This window comes from Moschus berezovskii, chromosome 9 (assembly GCF_049115385.1).
Source record: "Moschus berezovskii isolate FMDL1 chromosome 9, NW_MosBer_1.0, whole genome shotgun sequence".
Classification (NCBI taxonomy): Eukaryota; Metazoa; Chordata; class Mammalia; order Artiodactyla; family Moschidae; genus Moschus; species Moschus berezovskii.
Window position 1 is genome coordinate 86,286,364 of NC_142468.1, and position 25,261 is coordinate 86,311,624.

Here is a 25,261-nt window from a genome sequence, read left to right on the forward strand (position 1 = left end):
TTCCTAACTCCCATGTTGTTCCAAGTCAACTGTACAGAGGTCCTAGTCAACCTCAGGCTTCAGAAGGAGCTCCCTGGGATCCATCTTGCTTCCCAGAACACTCTTGGCCTTGCTGACATCAGGGGAACTTTATTCTTACTGAAACACACTGAGGCCGGTGTGTTTAGCGTCCACTTCTCTTAAGGTCCCTCACTCAACCCATGCCACACTGCCAGCACATGCAGCTTGCTGTTCAGAGCGCTCTCTGCTTTTCCTACCCATGTGGCAGCCTGGGAGTGCAGGGGAATGAAGAGCCCAGGAACAAGCTCCAACCAGTCCCTTACCTTGGGGGGATGCCCCTGAGGTGTGGATTCTCTGCCCCCCAACGTGGTGAAGCCCCAGCTGCCTCAACAGTAGTCACCTTCCCGCCTCTGACTCACTCTCCATTCTCCTACCTGGGGCTCCTTCACCTCCAAATAAAGAACGATACTCAAATCCTTAACTCAGCATCTGCTTCTGGATAAACCAACCAGAAGTAAAAGTAAACCTCCTTCCACACTAGCCCATTCAGATTTTATTTGATCCAGAGTTAGCAAATCTGAGGCTTGAATGGATCCCCAGTGCTCTTGAGCATGCACACACATTCATATGTAGAAATGCCCAACTTCCCCCTGGATCAGAGCTCCCAAAGACATCCATGCACCTCAGCCACTTAGCTGGGCTCTACTGTCCTCCACGAATAGCCCAGAGATCAGTAAATAAAAGGAAACTAGAACAATGGGAGCATGGTGGTGCTGGATCTCATTCATCTGTTTAACCAAACCTTTCAGCCATCATCATATCTAGCGCACAGACCTTGGAGAATGCTCATTAAATATCTGGTAGTCAGAGAAGCAACTGAAAGTGGGCAGCCTCTGCTACACAACACCGCACCCCCAAACCCCACACTGTATCATCTCTCTGGGCACCAAGGATGCTTCCCCCACCCCTACTGTCTCCACACATGATGGTACAGAAACTGCACTTGGTTTTTCCAAACTATTCTTCTGCATCTTCAAAAGCGTGCACCAGGGACATGCTCTTGAAACAGCCGGTGTGTTCATAAGGACATTTCCATTTTAGCAAGCACAGCTGTCGCTCCTGCTGGGGGCCTGCTGGTCTCGCCCTGCCACCTGCCCAGAAGGGAATTTTAATTCCCAGAAACTTAGAGTGTCTCTCAATTGAGGGGTCCTCCCAAGAGCCTCCCTGACCATTGTCTTCTAGCTATTTCATGAGTACCTCAAGAGACAGGGAACTCACTACCTACAAGCTTCTGACCTATAGGGCTACATGAAGTAGACTATCCTTTTGCTGGAAGAGTCTAATGGTTTTGAATAATAGACACTTATTATATATTTACTATATACCAGGCACTACTAAAAGTGCTTTACTGGGACTTCCCTGGTGGTCTAGTGTTAAGAATCCAGCTGCCAATGCAGGCAATACAGATTTGATCCCTGCTCCAGGAAGATCCCATGTGCCACAAGGCAACCTAAGCCCATGCACCCTAGGACCTGTGCTCCCTAACAAGAGAAGCCATCCCAATAAGAGAAGCCACCGCAATGAAGAGTAGCCCCCATTCAGTGCAACTAGAGAAAGTCCATGCCCAGCAACAAAGACCCAGCATAGCCATAATGAATCTTTATATATATGTAAAAGTGCTTTACCTGTGTGAACGCATTTAATCACCACAGCAACCCGATGAAATAGCTGCTATTGTTATCTTTCCCACTTACCAGCACAGAGAAGTTAATAGCTTGCCCACAGTCACAGAGCTAGCAGTTGGCAGAACAAGATTTCAGACCAAGGAAGTCTCACCACAGAGTCTTCCTGTACTGCCTTTTGTTCATTTGAAAGTGAACAAAATCTCCCACCATACAACTAAGCCTTTTTAGGGCCTTGTGATGAAAGCGAAGGACCCTCTCCACTCCCTTTGCTAAAGTGGATATGGATACAACACTTTACATATAATGTCAGGGAGTCAACCCACCCCAGCCTGTGGCACTTGGGTTAAGAACCACTGCCAACATACCAACACTGAATATTTTGCATTTGCATCTATCTGAAAGTCATCTGAGAAGCTTTTCTATATCCAATGGGCCTCCTCATGTTTCTCCAGGCTAAAGTTGCCCAGTTCCATATGAAAGAATCTTTAACCCCCACCCCTCGCCTCCCGGTAACCAAAGAAAGACTAATTTAAACAATAATGAGTGCTAGTATGTACTTTGAAAACAAGGTACAATAAAGAAAGACTTGAAAATCATGTGCTTGAGGGTTGTACTTATTTGTTGCTGCTGACGTTAGACCTGTGTTCACTACCTCTAGAAAGAAATTTGGCAACACACAGAAAGGAGTGATGAAAGTGCCCACAAACTTATGACCTGACAATTCAACTCCCAGAACCTATTTCTAGACAATGCCTCATGTGGAAATAAAAGCCGTATGTAGTCAGTTCAGTCGCTCAGTCATGTCTGACTCTTTGCGACCCCATGGACTGCAGCACACCAGTCTTCCCTGTCCATCACCGACTCCCAGAGACTACTCAAACTTATGTCCATTGAGTCAGTGATGCCATCCAACCATCTCATCCTTTGTTGTCCCCTTCTCCTCCTGCCTTCAATCTTTCCCAGCATCAGGGTCTTTTCAAATGAGTCAGTACTTCGTAACAGTTGGCTCAAGTATTGGAGTTTCAGCTTCAGCATCAGTACTTCCAATGAATATTCAGGACTGATCTCCTTTAGGATGGACTGTTTCTATGTCCTTGCAGTCCAAGGGACTCTCAAGAGTCTTCTCCAACACCACAGTTCAAAAGCATCAATTCTTTGGCACTCAGCTTTCTTTAGAGTCCAACTCTCACATCTATCCATGACCACTGGAAAAACCATAGCCTTGACTAGACGGACCTTTGTTGGCAAAGTAATGTCTCTGCTTTTCAATATGCTGTCCAGGCTGGTCATAACTTTCCTTCCAAGGAGCAAGCGTCTTTTAATTTCATGACTGTAGTCACCATCTGCCGTGATTTTGGGGCCCAAAAAAAATATATAGCAAACTTCTCTCTAAATAAAAGAGAAAAAAGGAAAAACTTAATGCCCACTAAAACAATGGGATAATTATAAGTATAGTCATTACATAATGGAACATATCACACAACGGAAAGTATTATAATAAAATGCAGAGAAAAAACATGCAACAGAGAAAGAATATTAGGATTATTGTTAATTATGGAGTGATAGGGCTGGAATGCCCAGGGAGATTTTAATCAGCTTTATAGAGTCACACTCTAAAAGGTGAGAGACCAAACAATGAGAATAAAATCAGCTCAGCAGGGTGAGAAAGAGGCCATAAAGCGATCAGAGGAACACTTTGGAGAAAAAAAAAACTATAAATAATACTGTCCTTGAAATATGAGAAGATACGTACTATGGTCCAAATATTTGTATTTATGTCCTCTCTAAATTCGTATGCTGAAATCTTAACCTCCAAAGATGATAGTATTGGGGACTGGGCCTTTGGAAGATGTTTATGAGAGTGGAGGCTTCGTCAACAAGATCAGTGCCTCTTCTCCCGTGTGAGGAGACAGCGGAAAGGTGCTGGTATGAACCAGGAAGAGGGCCGTCACCAGAAGGCAACCAGGCTGGTCTTGGGCTTGCCAGGCTTCGGATGTGTGAGCAGCAAATTTCTGTGGGCTATGAGCCATCCAGTCATTGGTTTTTTGTTCGAGCTGCCTGAACAGACTAAGACAATATACACCCATGAAACAAGGACAGAATGCTATCTTTAGGGAGGGAAAGGGGTAATCAGAAAACAGAAAAGAACTCTTGGGAGTTAGAATTATAATAGCTAAAGCAATAATTCAGCAGAAACTGGGAGATAAAATAGAAGAACTAGCCACTAAAGGGAATAGGATACAAAATGGGAGAGAAAAGCTGATTAATCTGGAAGGCTCTGTATCTACTTAATATGAGTCCATAAAAAGAGACAGAGACAGTTTCCAGAACAGGGGGTTTAACTGGCCAAATCAAAGGCAAGGACCCTACCCATAGCTGGGCAGGGAGGGGAAGATCTGGCCCCTTTGAGTTCTTTAACAAAAGCACACTGCCTCCACCACCACCATATCCAGGAGTATGGTCTCCAAGAGAGAAAGTAATAGGTGCTATTAGGAAGTGAGGTTTAGATAATGGACAGCCAAAAATTACAAACGTCACCACACTGGAACACACACTGACTCCTAGTAAACAAACATTCTTCCCTAACTCCTGATAGAACACTTCAGAGTCCTAGCAGATGTAAGATCTCCCAGTCTAGACCTTTCATGTATCACCATAGGAAGATTACTTGTGTGTGTCTTACTAAACAGTTGTTTTATATAGGTTATCTCATTAGAGACTAACAACAAAGCAAAAAAAAGAAAAAAATAATCTTAATATCCCTATTTTAGAAATGAGTAAAGAACTGCCCAGAGAGGTTAAGAAGCAAGTTTACCCATTTAATAAGAAGGAAAGTCAGGATTTGGACCGAATTTACCTGATTGTGGAGTTTATCCCCTTACCCATTTACCACAGTACTTGATAAGCATCTTCTGAAAGCCTTCCCAGGGCTCCCAGAGAAGCAGATACCCTGCCTTACTCAGGACTCCAAAAAGAATGTAAGGTGGCTCATTAAATAGCCCAGAGCCTCAGCAGAGACATGTACCAGGAGCATATAATCTCAGCATGCCCTTAGCATTCCTGGTCACCCAAAGGAGTGCCATGAGTTTTTCCAGACACTTTTTTTTCTAACTGATATAAAGATTATGTCAGTTTCAGTTGTACAGCATAATGCTTCAATTGATATTGGTACACACTGAAAAATGATCACCATGCAAAGTCTAGTTACTTCCATCACCACACACAAACATTTTCTTCTTGTGATGAGAAATTTTAAGATTTACTCTCTAAGCAACTTTCAATATGCAATACACTATTATTAACTATAGTCAGGAAACACTTTCCCGGATATTTCACATATTAGGCTACAAAACAAGTCTCAGTAAATTTAAGAAAATAGAAATCATATCAAGCATCTTTTACAAGCACAATGCTTTGAGACTGCTGCTGCTGCTGCTTCTAAGTCACTTCAGTCGTGTCTGACTCTGTGCGACCCCATAGACGGCAGCCCACCAGGCTCCCCCGTCCCTGGGATTCTCCAGGCAAGAACACTGGAGTGGGCTGCCATTGCCTTCTGCTATGAGACTAGAAATCAGCTATAAGAAAAAACAGCACAAAGCAAAGCATAAACACATAAAAGCTAACCAATATACTGCTAAACATTTAACAGGTTACTGAAGAAATCAAAAAAGAAATTAATAAATATCTGGGGACAAATGGAAATACAGCAATCCAAAACCTATGGAATATAGCAAGACAGTTCTAAGAAGAAAGCTTATAGCAAAACAAGCTTATTCTCACAAAGCAAGAAAAATCTCAAATGAACAATCTAACCTTACATCTAAAGGAACTAGAAAAAGAAGAACAAAGCCCAAAGTTAGTAAAAGAAAATAAATCATAAAGATCAGAGCAGAAACAGATAAAACACATGAAACTAAGAGCTATCTTTAAAAGATTTAAAAAAAAAAGATAATTTAGCTAGTCTCATCAGGAAAAAAGAGAGCTCAAATCAATCAGTTCAGTTCAGTTCAGTCGCTCAGTCGTCCGACTCTTTGCGGCCCCATGAATCACATCATGCCAGGCCTCCCTGTCCATCACCAAATCCCGGAGTTCACTCAAACTCGTGTCCATTGAGTCAGTGATGCCATCCAGCCATCTCATTCTCTGTCATCCCCTTCTCCTCCTGTCCCCAATCCCTCCCAGCATCAGAGTCTTTTCCAATGAGTCAATTCTTCGCATGAGGTGGCCAAAGTATTGGAGTTTCAGCTTCAACATCAGTCCTTCCAATGAACACCTAGGACTGATCTCCTTTAGAATGGACTGGTTGGATCTCCTTGCAGCCCAAGGGACTCGGCAAGAGTCCTCTCCAACACCACAGTTCCAAAGCATCAATTCTTCGGCAATCAGTTTTCTTCACAGTCCAACTCTCACATCCATACATGACCACTGGAAAAACCATAGCCTTAAAAAAAGAAGTTACAACAAATACCATAGACATACAGAGGACCATAAGAGATAACCATGAACAATTAATTACACACCAATAAAATGGACAACTTAGAAGAAATTAATAAATGCCTAGAAATGTATAATGTTCTAAGACTGAACCAGGAAGAAATAGACAACACGAATGAATTATCAGTTATGAAACTGAATCTGTAAAAGAAAAAAAATTCCCAGCAAGCAAAAGTCCAGGATCAGATGACTTCATAGGTGAATTCTACCAAACATTTAGAAAAGAGTCAACACCTATATTTCTCAAACTATTCCAAAATATTACAGAGGAAGGAATGCTCCCCAATTCATTCTACAAGGCCAGCATCACCCTGATACCAAAACCAAACAAATAATTCACAAATAAAGAAAATTAAAGGACAACATCACTGAAAAACATAGATGCAAAAATCCTCAACAAAATCCAACCATACATTAAAAGGATCAAACACCATGATCAAGTGAGATTTATCCCAGGGATACAAGAATGGTTCAAAATCTACAAATCAGTCAATACCACATTAAGAAACTGAAGAAAAAAAAAATCACGTAATCATATAACAGATGCAAAAAAAGATTTTGACAAGATTCAACATCCATTTATGATTAAAACTTTCAATGAAGTAGGTACAAAAGGAACACATCTCAACATAACAAAGGCAAATATGATAAGTCCACAGCTAATGTCATACTCAACAGTGAAAATTTGAAAATATTTCTTGTGAGATCAGGAACAAGACAAGAATGCCTAATCTCACCACTTTTATTCAACATTCCAATACCATTCCTAGCATTCAAAGTCCAGCCACGGCAATCAGATAAGAATTAAAGGCATCCAAATTGGAAAGGAAGAAGTAAAACCATCGCTGTTTACAGGTGACATGATACTACACATAGAAAATGCTGAAAATATCAGCAAGAAACTACTAGAACTGATCAATGAAGTCAGTAAGCTCACATGATACGAAACTAATGTACAGAAATCTGTTTCATTTCTATACACTAGGACCCACCAGAAGCAGAAGATATTAAGAAGAGGTGGCAAGAATACACAGAAGAACTATACAAAAAAGATCTTCACGACCCAGATATTCACGATAGTGTGATCACTCACCTAGAGCCAGACATCTTGGAATGTGAAGTCAAGTGGGCCTTAGAAAGCATCACTATGAACAAAGCTTCTGTGGAGGTGATGGAATTCCAGTTGAGCTATTTCAAATCCTGAAAGATGATGCTGTGAAAGTGCTGCACTCAATATGCCAGCAAAATTGGAAAAAATCAGCAGTGGACACAGGACTGGAAAAGGTCAGTCTTCATTCCAATCCCAAAGAAAGGCAATGCCAAAGAATGCTCAAACTACCTCACAATTGCACTCATCTCACACGCTAGTAAAGTCATGCTCAAAATTCTCCAAGCCAGGCTTCAGCAATATGTGAACCGTGAAATTCCAGATGTTCAAGTTGGTTTTAGAAAAGGCAGAGGAACCAGAGATCAAATTGCCAACATCTGTTGGATCATGGTAAAAGCAAGAGAGTTCCAGAAAAACATCAATTTCTGCTTTATAGACTATGCCAAAGCATTTAACTGTGTGGATCACAATAAACTGTGGAAAATTCTGAAAGAGATGGGGATACCAGACCACCTGACCTGCCTCTTGAGAAACCTATATGCAGGTCAGGAAGGAACAGTTAGAACCGGACATGGAACAACAGACTGGTTCCAAATAGGAAAAGGAGTACGTCAAGGCTGTATATTGTCACCCTGCTTATTAACTTACATGCAGAGTACATCATGAGGAACGCTGGGCTGGAAGAAGCACAAGCTGGAATCAAGATTGCTGGGAGAAATATCAATAACCTCAGATATGCAGATGACACCACCCTTATGGCAGAAAGTGAAGAGGAACTAAAAAGCCTCTTGATGACAGTGAAGAGGAGAGTGGAAAAAGTTGGCTTGAAGCTCAACATTCAGAAAACTAAGATCATGGCGTCTGGTCCCATCACTTCATGGGAAATAGATGGAAAAACAGTGGAAACAGTGCCAGATTTTATTTTTGGGGGCTCCAAAGTCACTGTGGATGCTGATTGCAGCCATGAAATTAAAAGTCACTTACTCGACCAACCTAGACAGCATATTAAAAAGTAGAGACATTACTTTGCCAACAAAGGTCCGTCTAGTCAAGGCTATGGTTTCTCCAGTGGTCACATATGGATGTGAGAGTTGGACTGTGAAGAAAGCTGATCGCCGAAGAATTGATGCTTTTGAACTGTGGTGTTGGAGAAGACTCTTGAGAGTCCCTTGGACTGCAAGGAGATCCAATCAGTCCATTCTAAAGGAGATCGATCCTGGGTGTTCATTGGAAGGACTGATGCTAAAGCTGAAACTCCAATACTTTGGCTACCCCATGCGAAGAATTGACTCATTGGAAAAGACTCTGATGCTGGGAGGGATTGGGGGCAGGAGTAGAAGGGGACGACAGAGAATGAGATGGCTGGATGGCATCACCGACTCGATGGACACGAGTTTGAGTGAACTCTGGGAGTTGGTGATGGACAGGGAGGCCTGGCGTGCTGTGATTCATGGGGTCGCAAAGAGTCGGACACAACTGAGCAGCTGAACTGAACTGAACATATAACTATCAGAAAGAAGAACTGAGAAAACAATCCCATTTACAATTACATCAAAAAGAACGGGGACTTCCCTGGTGGTCCAGTAGTTAAGAATCCACTTTGCAATGCAAGGGACTTGGATTCGAGCCCTGCTTGGGGAACTAAGATCCCACATGCCTTGGAGCAACTAAGTCTGTGCACCACAAGTACTGAGCCCTTGCACCACAACTAGAGAGTCTGTGCGCTGTAACAAAGGATTCCACGTGATGCAACAAAGATCCCCCATGCCCCAGCTAAGACTTGAGGCAGTCAAGTAAACAGATGGATTCCACGTGATGCAACAAAGATCCCTCATGCCACAGCTAAGACTTGAGGCAGTCTTGGATTCCACGTGATGCAACAAAGATCCCTCATGCCCCAGCTAAGACTTGAGGCAGTCAAGTAAACAGATGGATTCCACGTGATGCAACAAAGATCCCTCATGCCCCAGCTAAGACTTGAGGCAGTCAAGTAAACAGATGGATTCCACGTGATGCAACAAAGATCCCTCATGCCACAGCTAAGACTTGAGGCAGTCAAGTAAACAGATGTTAAAACGTAAATAATTCCAACTGCTGCTGCTGCCAAGTCACTTCAGTCGTGTCCGACTCTGTGCAACCCCATAGACGGCAGCCCACCAGGCTCCGCCGTCCCTGGGATTCTCCAGGCAAGAACACTGGAGTGGGCTAAGGAGGAGGAAATGGCAACCCACTCCAGTGTTCTTGCCTGGAGAATCCCAGGGACAGAGGAGCCTGGTGGGCTGTTGTCTATGGGGTCGCACAGAGTCAGACACGACTGAAGTGACTTAGAAGCAGCAGCAGCACGGAGGTAAAGACCTATACTCAGAAAGCTCTAAGATACTGACAGAAGAAACCGAAGGCTGTACAAACCGATGGAAAGATACACCGTGCTCATGGTTTGCAACAACTAATATTGTTAAAATGAGGATACTACTCAAGGCAATCTACAGATTCAGTACAATCCCTATCAAAGTATCAATGGCATTTTTCATGAAACGAGAGCAAATAATTCTAAAATTTTAGAACAGCCACATGAAAAGATGCTCATCATCACTAATCATCAAGGAAATGCAAATCAAAACCACAATGTGATATCATCTCACTTTTGTCAAAATGGCTATTATTAAAAAAAGACAACAAATAACAAGTGTTGGCAAAAAAAAAAGTGGAGAAAAAGGAACCTCATACACTGTTGGTGAAAATGTAAATTGGGGCAGCCACTATGTAAAACAGTATGGAGATTGCTCAAAAAGTTACAAATAGGACTACCACAAGATCCAGCAATTCCACCTCTGCTGGAAAACAAAAACACTAACTAGAAAAAAATATATGTACCTGTATGTTCAATGCAGCTTTATTTATAATAACCAAGTGTGGGAGCAACCGAAATGCCTACTGATAAGTGAATGAATAAAGATGTGTGTGTGTATATATATACATATATATATATATATATGAATATTACTCAGCCATTAAAAATTAAATCTTGCCATTTCTGACAACATGGCTGAACCTGGAAGATATTATGCTAAGTGAAATAAGTCAAACAGAGCAAGACAAATATTGTATGATTTCACTTATATATGGAATATATATACTAAAAACAAATGTAACAAAACAGAAACAGAGTCAAAGATACGGAGGCCACACAGGTGGCTGCTGGGGTGGAGGAGAGGGGGAGAGAAGAAATAGGTAAAGAAATGAACAGGAATGAAGTTCCGGTTTCAGAGTGGATGAGACACAGGAATGAAACGTATAGTGTGGGTAATACAGTCAATAATTATGTAATATCTTTGCATGATAACAGAGTACTTAAAGTGATCAGTTTGAAACAGAGAAATATCAAATCACTATGTTGTGTAACAGGAACTAACAGAGTATTGTAGGTCCATTTTACTTCAGACACACACACACAAATGAACTCATAGGAAAAAGAGATCAGATTTGTGGTTAGAGGCGGGGTTGGGGAGGTGGAGAACGGAGGGGAGAATTGGATGAAGGTGGTCAAAAGGTACAAACTTCCAGTTATAAAGTAAGTAAGTACTAGGGATAAAATGTACCACATGATAAAATATGATTGACACTGCTGTGTGTCATCGGAGAAGGCAATGGCAAGCCACTCCAGTACTATTGCCTAGAAAATCCCATGGATGGAGGAGCCTGGTGGGCTGCAGTCCGTGGGGTCGCTCAGGGTTGGACACGACTGAGCAACTTCACTTTCACTTTTCACTTTCCACTTTCCCACATTGGAGAAGGAAATGGCAACCCACTCCAGTGTTCTTGCCTGGAGAATCCCAGGGACGGGGGAGCCTGGTGGGCTTCCGTCTATGGGGTCACACAGAGTCGGACACGACTGAAGTGACTTAGCAGCAGCAGCAGCAGCTGTGTGTTATATAGGAGGGCTTCCAGGTGGCTCCCTGGTAGCCAGTGCAGGAGGTGCAGGTTCAGTCCCTGGGTCAGGAAGATCCCCTGGAGAAGGAAATGGCAACCCACTCCAGTATTCTTACCTGAGAAATCCTATGGACAGAGGAGCCTGGCGGGCTATAATCCATGGGGTCACAAAACAGATGCATCTTGGCAACTGAACAGCAACATGTTACATATAAAGGTTGTTAAGAGAGTAAATCTTCAGTTGTCAATCGCAAGAAAAAAAATTTTTCTAGGTCTTTAATTCTGCATCTATATAAGATGATGGATGTTTCACACTAAACTTACCGTGGGAATCATTTCCTGATGTATGCAGGCCCAATCATGCTGTACACCTTAAATTTATATAGTGTGTGTGTTTGCCAAGTCGCTTCAGTCTGTCTGACTCTTTGTGACCCTATGGATTGTAGCCCATCATGCTCTTCTGTCCATGGACTTCTCCAGGCAAGAATACTGGAATGGGTTGCCATGCCCTCCTCCAGGGGATCTTCCTGACCCAGGGATTGACCCCACATCTCTTAAGTCTCCTGCATTGGCAGGCAGGTTCTTTACCATTAGGACCTGGGAAGCCCAAACTTATATAGTGCTGTATGTCAATTATATCTCAATTAAACTAGAGGAAAAAAATAAAACACTATAGTTACTGTGCTGTACTTACACCCCTGTGACTTGTTTTTTAACTGGAAGTTGGCTCAGTGGTAGAGAATCCATCTGCCAAAGCAGGAGACGCAGGTTTAATCTCCGGGTTGGGAAGATGCATTGGAAAAGGAAATGGCAACCCATTGCAGTATTCTTGCTTGCAGAGCTGCCTGCCAGGTGTGCTCAGACAAGGGACTAGGAACACTTGCTGTTTCCCAGCTGAGAAGCCAGGTAAGGCAGAAACTTGGGCAGTTTTGAGAACCCCCAGACAGCTGGCACTTCCTCCCAAGCAGCGACAAGGCCCCAGCGCTTCACCACCATGAGCCCAGCCATTCAAAGAGAACACTGACGTTCTTGTCTGGGCCCCTGGAAGGTTCTGTGGGCACAGGCTGTGGGTGGGTGGCAGGCCTGCCTCGGAGCACCCGCCTCTTTCTGCCTCTCTCTTCCTGGCTCCTTTCCTTGACAATGCTGACCTGGACAAAGCAGCTCTCCCACTAAGGAAACATGTATTCTAACTCCATCAAATTCTTCAGGCCACAGGTATGCAGAACACACACATTTTTCCTATCACTGAATTTAATTTGTTTTCACCCCCATCCCACCGATGTGGCAGAAATGTAATCTCCACTTAGGATTTACCCACCTCTTGAACCTGGGATTTCGTCAAATTTCCCCTAGGCTTTGGGGGATGGGGTCCTCAGCGAGTCTGGTTGCCTGTGTGTGTGGACGTGGTCACGTGTTGTCACTTACTCTGTGCCCTGCTCAACGGCAGGCTCACCATCCAAACGTTTCCTATTGCTGTTAGAACAAATTGCCGCTAACTTTGTGACTTAAAACAACGCAAATATATTAACTCACGGTTTGGGTGGGTCAGAAGTCCAACATGGGTTTCCTGGGGCTAAAATCAAGAGTCGGCCAAGTGACACTATTATTGGAAATCTTAGGGAAGAATTGTCTTCCAAACATATCAGGTTTTTGGCCCAACTCTGAGTTCCCCACTGCCTTGCTGGCTGTCCACCAGGGTCACCTCTAGCTCTGAAAGGTCTCTCTCTAAGCCTTGCACCCGGGCTCTTTTGCACCAGCAAAGAGACAGCAAATCCTCCATCTCTGACTTGGTGTCCGCTGCTTCTCTTTCATGGACTCTACCTTCCATTTCTGCTTGACTCCATTGGGCCCACCTGGGTAATCCAGGCTGATGTCTTTATGTCAGCTGGTTGGTTACCTTAATTCCACTGGCCAAGTGGCCTTCCAGCTGTATTAGGTTGGTGCTCGAATGACTAACCAGGGAACGGGAGAATGGCTCAAGAAGGGGAAGGGAGCTCTGCAATTCTACCAACCACACAGACCCTGTGAAGGTACCCAGTGAGGGAGGCAGTGCAGCCGCCCACTCCCTCACTGAGACATCACTTGCCCCCTCAGCCCACAGTCTCTGGAACACGAGCCCTCCTTTCAAGGTCGTGTTCCTCCTGAGGCTGAAGCTCCACTGCCACCGTCACGGCCGTCTCAGGAAGGAACGTGCTCCTCTCTGAACCACGCGGCGACGGGACACTCTGAGGGCCAAGGCGTCCCTTGTGCCTGAGCCACACCACACAACTCACTTCCTCTGTGGGCCCCCCAGGCTGCTTTCTAGTTCACAGGACGTTCCCTCCTCACCATCGGAACCCCCATGTCTGTACTGTCACTGCTTTCCTTCTTCCTCCCTTCCCCCACCCCAGAGATATCTTTTCTCACACCCAGGTGAAATCCTCTCACCAAACCCACCGGGTCCCAAATGCTTTGGCTGCATCCAGAGTCCTGTCCACCTAGGAGCAGCCTTAGGCTTTTAGAAACTGAGAACCAGTCCTGCTTTCCTCTCTGTTACATCCCTCACCTGGGGCCAAGGGGATGGAGGATGGCTGCTTAAAGTTCAAATATGGGGGTGGGGGCGCTGGCATGCAGGGAAGGAAGGAGAGAACAGTAGGGGGAAGACTTGAGTTAATATTTCAAATGTGTTTTCCTGCCACTCTCCTGACCTGGCCTATTCTTTAAAATGTCCTCAGCCCGTGGCGCCTCCCTGGAGCCCTTCCTTGGTGACTAAGCCCAGCCAACCTCTCCCAAGCCTGAGGCTGTGCCTTCACAAGTGGGGCCAGGAGGGGCTGTGAGCGGCTTTGAGGCCTACACCTCCTTGTGGCCAAAGGACTGGAGTTTCAGCTTCAGCATTAGTCCTTCCAATGAATATTCAGGACTGATTTCCTTTAGGATGGACTGGTTGGATCTCCTTGCAGTCCAAGGGACTCTCAAGAGTCTTCTCCAACACCACAGTTCAAAAGCATTAATTCTTTGGCGCTCAGCTTTCTTTCCAGTCCAACTCTCACATCCATACATGACTACTGGAAAATCCATAGCCTTGACTAGACTCTTCAGAGCCTATTAATAATTCAGTGGTCACTTTTCTATACTGCCTCTCCTTCCCTTCAGGTCAGTGTAATCAATTCCCACCCTGGATCCCCAGAACACTTTGACTGGTCACCAGCCAGGGGGCTGGGCCTAGGTTAAGTCAAATCCAACCAGGATCCTCAGAGCAGACTCCACTGGGATCACAACTCTTAGCCCTTCCCTGCCTCCGAAACAGCCACTCCTACCTGCATCCTTGCTCCTCTTGCTCTCTCGGGCCCCTGAGTGTCTTCCTCCCAGGCTCCGGGCTCCTCAGCTCCCTCCAGTGCAACGCACAGCTGCGAGGACTGCCACTCAGGACAGAGCAGAAGCTGGTACTCCAGACTTTGAGGATGTCATTGTCAAAGTTCAAACCATATACACTCTGAGAAGGGCCTGCAGGGAGATGGAGGGTGGTGTGGACGCTGGAGGAAAGCTGGGTTTCTGTGACAGCTTACGCTCCGGGACCTAGATGCGGCTTCCAGGAGTGGGCAGCAAAGGCTCAGGAAGCCAACCAGGCCTCTGCTTTCCCCCACCCCACTTCACACCCACAGAGGTCTCCTCCAGAGCCCAGGGCTTCCTGGATATCCTTTCAAGCTAACAGGGACGCACTCCACTCCCAAGAGGGCTTGTTCTCAGAATCAGACTGGAAGGTCTGAGAGACCAAGTCACAAGAACCCTAAGCCTGAACAGATGCAGTGCTGTGCCCAGACCCACTCAGAAGGACCACACTTGTTCAGTCACTCAGTCGTGTCTCTTTGAGACCCCATGGACTGCAGCATGCCAGTCTTCCCTGTCCATCACCAACTCCCGGAGCTTGCTCAAACTCATGTCCATTGAGTTGATGATGCCATCCAGCCATCTCATCCTCTGTCATCACCTTCTTCTCTTGCCTTCAATCTTTCCCAGCATCAGGGTCTTTTCCAATCAGTCAGTTCTTTGTAGCAGGTGGCCAAAGTATTAGAGTTTCAGCTTCAGCATTAGTCCTTCCAATGAATATTCAGGACTGATTTCCTTTAGGATGGACTGGTTGGATCTCCTTGCAGTCCAAGGGACTCCTAAGAGTCTTCTCCAACACCACAGTTCAAAAGCATCAATTCTTCAGTGCTCGGCTTTCTTTATAGTTCAACTCTCACATCCATACATGACTACTGGAAAAACAATAGCTTTGACTAGATGCACCTTTGTTGGCAAAGTAATGTCTCTGCTTTTCAATATGCTGTCTAGGTTGGTCATAGCTTTTCTTCCAAGGAGCAAGCATCTTTTAATTTCATAGCTGCAGTCACCATCTGCAGTGATTTTGGAGCCCAAAAAAATAAAGTCTGACACTGTTTCCATTGCTTCCCCATCTGTTTGCCATGAAGTGATGGGACTGGATGCCATAATCTTAGTTTTTTGAATGTTGAGTTTTAAGGCAGTATTTTCACTCTCCTCTTTCACTTTCATCGAGAGGTTCTTTAGTTCTTCTTCACTTTCTGCCATAAGGGTGGTGTCATCTGCATATCTGAGATAATTGATATTTCTCCCAGTAGTCTTGATTTCAGCTTGTGCTTCATCCAGCCCAGCATTTCATGTGATGTATTCTGCATACAAGTTAAATAAGCAGGGTGACAGTATACAGCCTTGACATATTCCTTTCTCAGTTTGGAACCAGTCTGTTGTTCCATGTCCGGTTCTAACTGTTGCTTCTTGACCTGCATATAGATTTCTCAGGAGGCAGGTACTGGTATTGTTGTATGTGGTTTGGTATTCCCTTCTCTTGAAGAATTTTCCAGTTTGTTGTGATCCACATAGTCAAAGACTTTAGTGTAGTCAATAAAGCAGAAGTAGATGTTTTTCTGGAACTCTCTTGATTTTTCAGTGATCCAAAGGATGTTGGCAATTTGATCTCTGGTTCCTCTGCCTTTTCTAAATCCAATGTGAATATATGTAAGTTCTCAGTTCCTGTACTATTGAAGCCTTGCTTGGAGATTTTTGAGCATTACTTTGCTAGTGTGTAAGATGAGTGCAACTGTGCAGTAGTTTGAACATTCTTTGCTATTGCCTTTCTTTGGGATTGAAATGAAAACTGACCTTTTCCAGTCCTGTGGCCACTGCTGAGTTTTCCAAATTTGCTGGTATATTGAGTGCAGCACTTTTACAGCATCATCTGTTAGGATTTGAAATAGCTCAGTTGGAATTCCATCACTCACCAACATTAGGCTCAGCCTCTCAATGTAACCATGCCAGAAAGTCTACGGCAGTAGTAAACAGGGAGGAAGGTGCTTCAGATCAACATGGCTTTATTAGTGTTCTGGCCAGCACTGGGCAAGGGTCAGTGGAATTTTTTAAAAGAACATAATTTTGGTCTTTGCCCTCAGGAAGCTCAGGGACATTGAAGAGATCCAAGACTGTCACGTAAGTCAGCAGGGCACCACTGGCAGGCAGGGAACAAGGCCTAGCACAAGTCAAGTCTGTAAGGGAAAGAGCGCTGAGCAAATAAGGAGAGAAGAGGTGGCGGGAAGGAGTTATGACAGGCAGTAAATCAGTTTGCTAGGGCCCCTGTAACAAAGAACTGTCAACTGGCTGCTTACACAGCAGACAGTCAATGTCTCCCAGTTCTGGGGAATCCATCTTGGAAGTCAAGAATCCTTCTGAGTGCCAAGAGGGAAGGATCTGACCCAGGCCTCTCTCCTCAGCCTGTTGATGGCCAGCTTCCCTCTCTGCATACCTGTATCCAAATTTCCCCTTTTTATAAGGACACCAGTTATATTGGATTAGGGCCCACCCTTATAACTTCATTTTAACTTGATTACCTTTGTAAAGACACTTATCTCTGGTAGGGTCACATTGTGATGTACTTGAGGTTAGGACTCCAATATGTCTTTAGGGAACACAGTTTAACCTATAATAGGTGGCTTCAGAGAGGACTTAAAAGACTTGGAACATGTGCCTGTCTGAAGATCAGGTCTCCCGGCACAGATGGGCATTTTGTGATTACTCAATAATTCCCCAGGAAACCTCTTTCAGTATGTGGAACATCTTCAGGACCAGAAGATAGTGTGTTGGGTGGGCTCTCATTATGCATGTCCTAAGCATGGGAGCAACAGAATCCTGGCCACAGTCATGGGCACTGGCTGAAGCCAAGCCCTCAGATTTTCCCACCAAAAGCGGAAAACTTCTGGGATCCACATGAGGACGATAGTCAAGACTGGTTTAGAGGGCAGAAAGCAGCCAGAGTAGGCTACGGGTGGGGGGTTGGGGGGGTCGCAGAGCTGGGGAGAGAACTTTCCTCCCTGTGTCCACCCCCACATACAACAAACAGGAAATATCAGATGCCTTAGGCTGCCTGCTTGGCTGGCTTATGGGCAGAATACAAGACAGGGCGGGGAAGGAGGGCCGTGGGGCCTGGGCCTTACATTCATGAAAGGGCTTTATCTTAGCCTTTTGATGTTATTTGTTGTTACAAGCTGACTTGTATTCTCCAAAAATTCCAAACCCCCAGGGTTTCAGGATATAATGTATTTTGAAATAGGGTTTTTAAAGAAGTAAAGTTAAAAGGAGGCCACTAGGGTGGGCCCTAATCCAATATGGCAGGTGTCCTTGGGAAGAACAGCTGGGGACTTCCCTGGTGGTCCAGTGGCTGAGACTACGCATTCTCAAGGCAGGGGGCCTGCACTCAAACCCCGGCCAGGGAACTAGATCCCACATGCTGTAACTCAGGGTTCACATGCTGAACTAAAGATCCTGCACACCACAACCAACATCAAAAATCCCTGTGCCGCAGCTAAGACCTGGTGCATGCAAGTAAATAAATATTTTAAGAAGAAAAGAACAAATGGACACAAACACAGAGGACCATGTAACAGTAACACGGGGAGCAGATGGCCAGCTGGGAACCCAACAGAGGCCTCAAAGAAGACAGCCCTGTAGACACCTCGATCCTAAACTTCCAGCCTCCAAACTGTGAGACAGTTTCTGCTGTTTAAGCCATCAACTTTGTAGTACTTTGCTATGGCGGCCCTTGCAAACTAATACAGTGTTAAATCCATATTCACATTGTCTGTGTTTTTAAATATTAAGTTTTAAAATGTAAATACTTCTTAAAATACTACAGCATTTAAGCTTTTTTCCCCAGTACTTTTAATGTACTGGAAACTACCACCACCACCCCTCAAAAAAATGAAAATGGCCCAGGAGTCTGTAACTCTCAGCAGCCCCTGAGAGATTCTAGCAGTCCAACGGCAAGTGTCTGGAGATCTGGAAGGATGGTGTGTCTGGACACAGCCTTGCTATCTAGCCCAAGAGCCAGCTGGAACTATTACACCAAGAGCTCTAGCTTTCTCAGTAGCTGGCAGCATCCCAGCTTGCCTCCTCCCCATCCCCCCAAAACCATATGGAAAATGAAAATAATGCCTCTGCTTCCTACCAGGCTCCAGAGACCCCGCAAGAGACAGGGAGAGATTATCCACTAAGCCCCCCACATTCCTAGAGAAGGTTGCCCTGGAACGGGCTCTTGCTCAGCCTCCTTTGCCCTAAATCACAGAAGCAGATGCTTATCAGGGATCTCGCCAGCAGTCCGGGCCTGGCCTCCAAAGCTGCTTCTGCTTTCAGCCCACTTGATGGAAGGCGAGGCTTCCCCTGGGCTCCTCAGGACCCTCAGGACATCCTCTTCCTGCTCCGATCCCCTCCCCTTGCAGACCAGCTGAGGTTTACCCACCTGAGAGGTAACTGTGGCAGAGCTATGCAAAGGCAGGTGTGCTCTGCAGTCACCTGGGGATTTCTTAGAACGTGGAGTCTGATTCAGCAAATCCGCCCAAGACCCCAAGCTCCTGCTTTTCCCCTTGGTCTTGCAAATGTCACTGGTCAGAGTGGAACAGCACTAGACTACACAGCAGGAGGGAATCCTAGTCTCCAATACATTCTGTCAGAAGCCTGAACTTCCAATCAGGCAGCTTGATCCTTGTTAGGAGGCAAGCGTGATGCTCTCTGGCAGCCCTGAGGCAGGTGCAGACCCATCTGAGCTTCTGCCCAGTCATGTTTCCTTGCACTTCAAGATGGGCACACAGCGCCCAAGTCAGGACAGCGTTTAACTGGCTGGCAGTCCAGCATCAGCAATTCACCTTTAAGTTAGAATGCTGCCTAGGAATCTATAGGTGGGCACAGCTCAGTTTTGGGGTGTCCCTGAGATACAATGCAGCCCCTCTCCAGATGGGCTTCTCTGCATCATCCCTCCTTCCAACAGGGGCTGGCCAGGCCCCAGGGTGGCTTCATTCTGGGTAATTGCACTTTTCCTGGCAGGGCTTGTAGGCTCGTGAAATTCATCTCTTGCCAAAGGCAGAGGATCAGCTGGCAACAGAGAGCATGGATTGCATGCAGCTAATCAGATGCAATCATTTTTTTAATGACATCTTTCTCTCTCTAATTATCAAAATCATGCAACTTGCTTTAGAAAATCTAGAAAACGTTGAAAAGCAGGAGGAATAATCCTGCAATTCCATAATTCAAAAACAACATTTTTGAAAATGTTGTTTAACATTTTGAAAAATGTCCTTCCAATTTTTTATGTGCTTAAGTGTCATCAGTATAGAGTTACACATTAGGCTTCCCAAATTCTTTGAAAGTATGATTCTTTTTTCAAAAGAGAATGTTTTATTACAGAAAAAGTATCCCAAATATCAGATTTCATAATACTGATAGGTGAACAAGTGCAACTTTAAAAGTAAATACAAAGTAAAGAGGTAAAACCTAAAAACATTTTGCCTTTAAGAAAAAAATGTAAAAAAAAAATGTAAAAAAAAAAAAAGAAAAAAATGTAACATTCTCCCACAGAGGTGATCCTACCCAGAGCACGAAAGTGGCTCCATCTCCCATAACGGCATCAGGTTTACTTTCTGAACTAAGATCATGGCATCTGGTCCCATCACTTCATGGCAAATAGATGGGGAAACAATGGAAACAGTGACAGAGTTTATTTTCTTGGGCTCCAAAATCACTGCAGATGGTGACTGCAGCCATGAAATTAAAAGATGCTTGCTCCTTGGAAGAAAAGCTATGACCAACCTAGACAGCATATTAAAAAGCAGAGACATTACTTTGCCAACCAAGGTCCGTCTAGTCAAAGCTGTGGTTTTTCCAGTAGTCATGTATGGATGTGAGAGTTGGACTATAAAGAAAGCTGAGCACCGAAGAATTGATGCTTTTGAACTGTGGTGTTGGAGAAGACTCTTGAGAGTCCCTTGGTCTGCAAGGAGATCCAACCAGTCCATCCTAAAGGAAATCAGTCCTGAATATTCATTGGAAGGACTGATGCTGAAGCTGAAACTCCAGTACTTTGGCCACCTGATGTGAAGAACTGACTGATTGGAAAATACCCTGATGTTGGGAAAGATTGAAGGTGGAAGGAGAAGGGGACAACAGAGGATGAGATGGTTGGAGGCATCAACTTGATGGACATGAGTTTGAGCAAGCTCTGGGAGTTGGTGTTGGACAGGGAAGCCTGGCGTGCTACAGTCCATTAGGTTGCAAAGAGTTGGACATGACTGAGTAACTGAACTGATGCCCAATTTATCAGTTTCAAAATGATGGCAACCCCCGAGCATCTGGTTTGTGGGGCAGCGCCTGCTTTCTCCTACCCAGATGGGCTCTGTGGCTTACTCCCTGTCTCCCCTACCCGCACCCATCCCCGCTGCCATCCATGATCACACCTCAAGGCCAGCGAAGTGTTGTGGCCAAGGTTTCCACCAACCCGCAAGCAAGAGCATGCCAACCACCCCTCCAGCAGCTTGCTTGTGGCCACTCATGACTCCTAGCAGCACTTCCTGGGCTCCACTTCCCTAACAGCTCCTGCACAAGTACGGAGTACCCTGGGGAAGCCACCTCCCATGACCCAGGTCTCCCCACAGCAGACCCGGAACATAGATGGGCTAGCTTCTTTTCCTAAAAGTCCACTGTTCTATTCATGACCACAGTGTTAGAGTCCCCTGAGAAACTTCGAAGGCCCCAACCGGTATGACCACCTGTGACCTGGCTCAGGAAGTTGTGGGAAAGCAGCAGCCTGGTGGCCAGCCTGGCAAAACCAATTGTAGGCCCCCATCCTGAGTGACTACCACCAATGGCTAGGATTCCTTCCAAGGTGCTAGGCTCATCGGAGCCCCCCTCCCCACCACAAGACTAAGCAGGCTGCTGCCAACAGAAGCAGTTTGGTTTTTAATATCAAAACAACTTCCCAGGTGACTCTAGTGGTGAAGAACCCGCTTGCTATTGCAGGAGACTTAAGAGACTCAGGTTCAATTCCTGGGTTGGGAAGATTCCCTGGAGAAGGGTGTGGCAACCCACTCCAGTATCCTTGCCTGGAGAATCCCCATAGACAGAGGAGTTTGGCATGCTACAGGCCATGGGATCACAAAGAGTTGAACACAACTGAGTTGACTAACACATCAAAACAGCAAAACACCAATAAGGAAGTTGAGAGAATTCCACTCTTTACTATCCAAGCCATATTGAAAGCCTTCTTCACACCCCATAACCCTGTGCTTGTACCAAGTGGACAATAAACTCCAAGCAGCAGCAAAAAAAAAAAAAAAAAAAAAGATGGCAAGAGGTGGCACTGAATAAATCACTAAGATTGATTTTTAACTTTCTATTGACTCTCACTTGATAAAGGTTTCTCATCCCACTTTGACAATTTAATGTCTGTTTTGTTTTTGCTTAGAGAAGGACCTGCTGGAACACTGTCCATCCTTCCTGGGCTTATTCCACAGTGTTTTCATAGACATTTCATATCACTTTTCTTATTGCACTGTTCTCTTGGAATTTAGTTCAAAATAATATTGGCTATAGCATATCATGTAGTAAATCCAGCTACTTTCTAGCTTCCCTACTTTTATTACTGTCATTCTTTTATTAACTTTTCTCCACTTTGGAGAAACCATTAAGTAATCTCACCAGAAAGTATGATTTTCAACAGCTGCACAATGGTTTCCCCAAACAGATGGAGCAAGTTGAAGGCAAACTCATTCTTTTCCATATTCCTAGAATTTGATAAACAGTAGTGGAAAATCCCACGGATGGAGGAGCCTGGTGGGCTGCAGTCCATGGGGTCGCTAGGGGTCGGACACAACTGAGCGACTTCACTTTCACTTTTCACTTTCACACATTGGAGAGGGAAATGGCAACCCACTCCAGTGTTCTTGCCTGGAGAATCCCAGGGACGGGGGAGCCTGGTGGGCTTCCGTCTATGGGGTCACACAGAGTCGGACATGACTGAAGTGACTTAGCAGCAGCAGCAGCAGCAGGGGTGCAACAAAATTTTGTTGAATAAATGGAACTTCCCTGAGTTTATGTTTACTGCATGAAAGTCTATGTATTTTTGTTGTCTTACATTTACTTCTTTCAAGGTATCAGTATGCTTAAACTTGGTAAATATAATTTCAATCCCACTTGAATCTCTGAAGACTAGGAAAGAGTATTACAAAAAAAAAAAAAAATAGAAGTCAAGTGCACTTACCCTGTGCGAGTAGGGCCATCTAGAACTCGTCTATGGCTCTTTAACAAACCTTCAGTGGGGTTCCTACCTCTGCTGACAAATAGAGAAAATCCTATAAATGAAGGAAATCTTTTTGATTGGGCTGCTTCACAGATTATTCACAAAGTTAATTCCACACTGGAAGGGATAGAAGATGTCAATTCCATACACATGTAAAAGAAATCAACAGGCTGGCCTCATGGAACCCCATGCTGTGGAAGGAGGGGAGTAGTGGGGGCAGAGTGAAAACCACACCTCTTGGCTGCAACAAAATGCAAAACCAGATGGCTTACCTTTAGCCCCTCAGCTTGGCACTCTGTCTTGTCTCTCCCCTACTTGGAGAAAAGCAAACTAGATCCAATCACCTTCTCAAATTCTAAAACCAGGCTTTCTGTCAGAATCAGGGCCAAGAATTTTCCATTCTCTCTTGCACCTCGGATAGTTTACCTGGGTCTTAATCCATAACATTGACAGCTTCTAAAAAAGAAAAAGAAATGAAAATCTAGCCTCGTGTCCTCTTCCTCTACCTGAACAGAGAGTGGGACGCGGTCAGTCAGTCCAGATCACCGCCAACCCAGATTTCCCATTCCCTTCACGGGGATCTACACGCCATACCTCCATGCCCTGTGGGTGAGGCAGGGGCTAGAGGCAATGCTCACCTGCTTTCTCTTACACCCTGTGTAGCAGCCCAATAACACAATGCAGAAACCGGTGACTTACCTCCAAAAGGATGTCATATGCTTCTCCAACGGCTGTGACACAGCCTGAGCTCAGCTGTCATCTGTCCCATCATTAATGAACATCTGCGGAGTCACGCCTGCCGTGGCCTGGAGAGGCACGCCATACCCTAGAGGACTCTTCTCGCAGAGACCACGCTCAGTCCACCCTTATGGCCCTGGCCTCCCAAAATGATGGAGCCCTTAATCATAATGACTAAGCATGTGTAAGGGAAGGCGGTGTAGGAAACTGCTTAAGCCGAGATTCAGAAGCAAGGCAGACCTGAGTTCCTGCCTCCCACTGGCACTTATTCACTGTACAACCGCAGGTGGGAAATTACTTTTCTGAGCCTCAGGCTTCTCACCTGAAAAATAGGCTAATACTAGTACTTACCTCATAGAACTGACAGGAGTCTTAACAGAGGTGATGCAGGAAAAGCACTTAGTCTGGTGCCCAGCACATATTAAGCAGTCAACAGTAACAGAAATGATGAAGGTGATGATGATGGAAGCTTGATACAGGGAGAGGTATTAACAGATAATTACATAGGGCCAACTGAGTTTGGGTGAACTCCGGGAGTTGGTGATGGACAGGGAGGCCTGGCGTGCTGTAGTTCATGGGGTCGCAAAGAGTCGGACACAACTGAGCCACTGAACTGAACTGATCCCCAATTTCAGTGATCTCTTGCTCTGATTTTCAAACATCTTTTAATCTCTCAGCACACAACATAATTTATCCTTGAATTATACATTCCCTGGGGATTTTGATGAAATTAAATAGAGTGTATTCGTTTCCTGTGACTGCTGTTAAAAACAAAAGCCAGCCACAAACCAGTGGCTTAAATCACAGAAATTTGTTTTCTTGCAGTTTTGGAGTACAGAAATCTGAACTCAAGGTGTTGTCGGGCCCTCCACACACTAGGGGACAAAACATTCCTTCCATCTTCCAGCTTCTGGAGACAATTAGCATTCCTTGCTTATAGCTGCATCACCTCTCTGATCTCTGCCTAGTTGTCACGTCTCTTCTTTATCTGTTTCTCCTCCGTGTGTCCCTTCTAAGGACACTTGTCACCCACCTGGATAGTCCAGGATGACCTCTTCATCTCAAGATCTGTACCTTCGTTACTTCAGAGGTCACATTCACAGGTTCTGGGGGATTAGGGTATGGACATATTCCTTCAATCTACTGCTCAAAGTAAAATAGTAACTAAAGAATCAAACTGACCTGGATTCAAATACCAGCTTCACCACCACTAGTTAGTTGAGTCACCTTAACTAATTTACTTAACATCTTTGAGCCTCGGTTTTTGCCAGTTCCTCAGGGTTGTTTGTGAGAAGTAAATAAGCTAACATGTAAACTCCTTCTGTAAATAGTACTCCTCTCATTAATGGCAGGTGTGCCCTACCATTACTAGGCTGCAAGCTCCCAACAGCAGGCAGCATCTTGCTTTTCTTCCTTCTCAGGTCCTTCTAACACAAGCCTGCAAGCATTTCATCCTCAGCAAAGACAGGGTGAGAAATCAGCTTAACAAGCTACGCAGGCAAGGAATACCACCAATGACATGAGATTTCACAGATGATAGGAAGTTGGGTCCAAGTTCTACGCATCTGAAGGAGGCTGTTAGAGGGGTCCAACAGTGACCCCAACCTGAGGATTGCAGGGCTCAGATGGGTGGGCTTTGGGCAGAGAATAGGATAATTAGACAGGCATGCAATTGGCCTCACTCAGCCGTGT

General features: G+C 45.0%; 1 long non-coding RNA gene and 1 pseudogene across 1 annotated transcript; one reads left to right on the forward strand and one right to left on the reverse strand.

Moving 5' to 3' along the window:
* Positions 1-2,235: 2,235 nt before the first annotated feature.
* LOC129562848 (uncharacterized) lies at positions 2,236-25,261 on the reverse strand. The gene is made up of 4 exons (XR_008687269.2): positions 23,531-25,261; positions 23,104-23,287; positions 22,793-22,864; positions 2,236-3,074 (listed from the first exon to the last, which is right to left on the reverse strand). It is a non-coding gene; the product is annotated as an uncharacterized LOC129562848 (long non-coding RNA).
* LOC148776606 (pancreatic progenitor cell differentiation and proliferation factor pseudogene) lies at positions 3,504-21,384 on the forward strand (annotated as a pseudogene).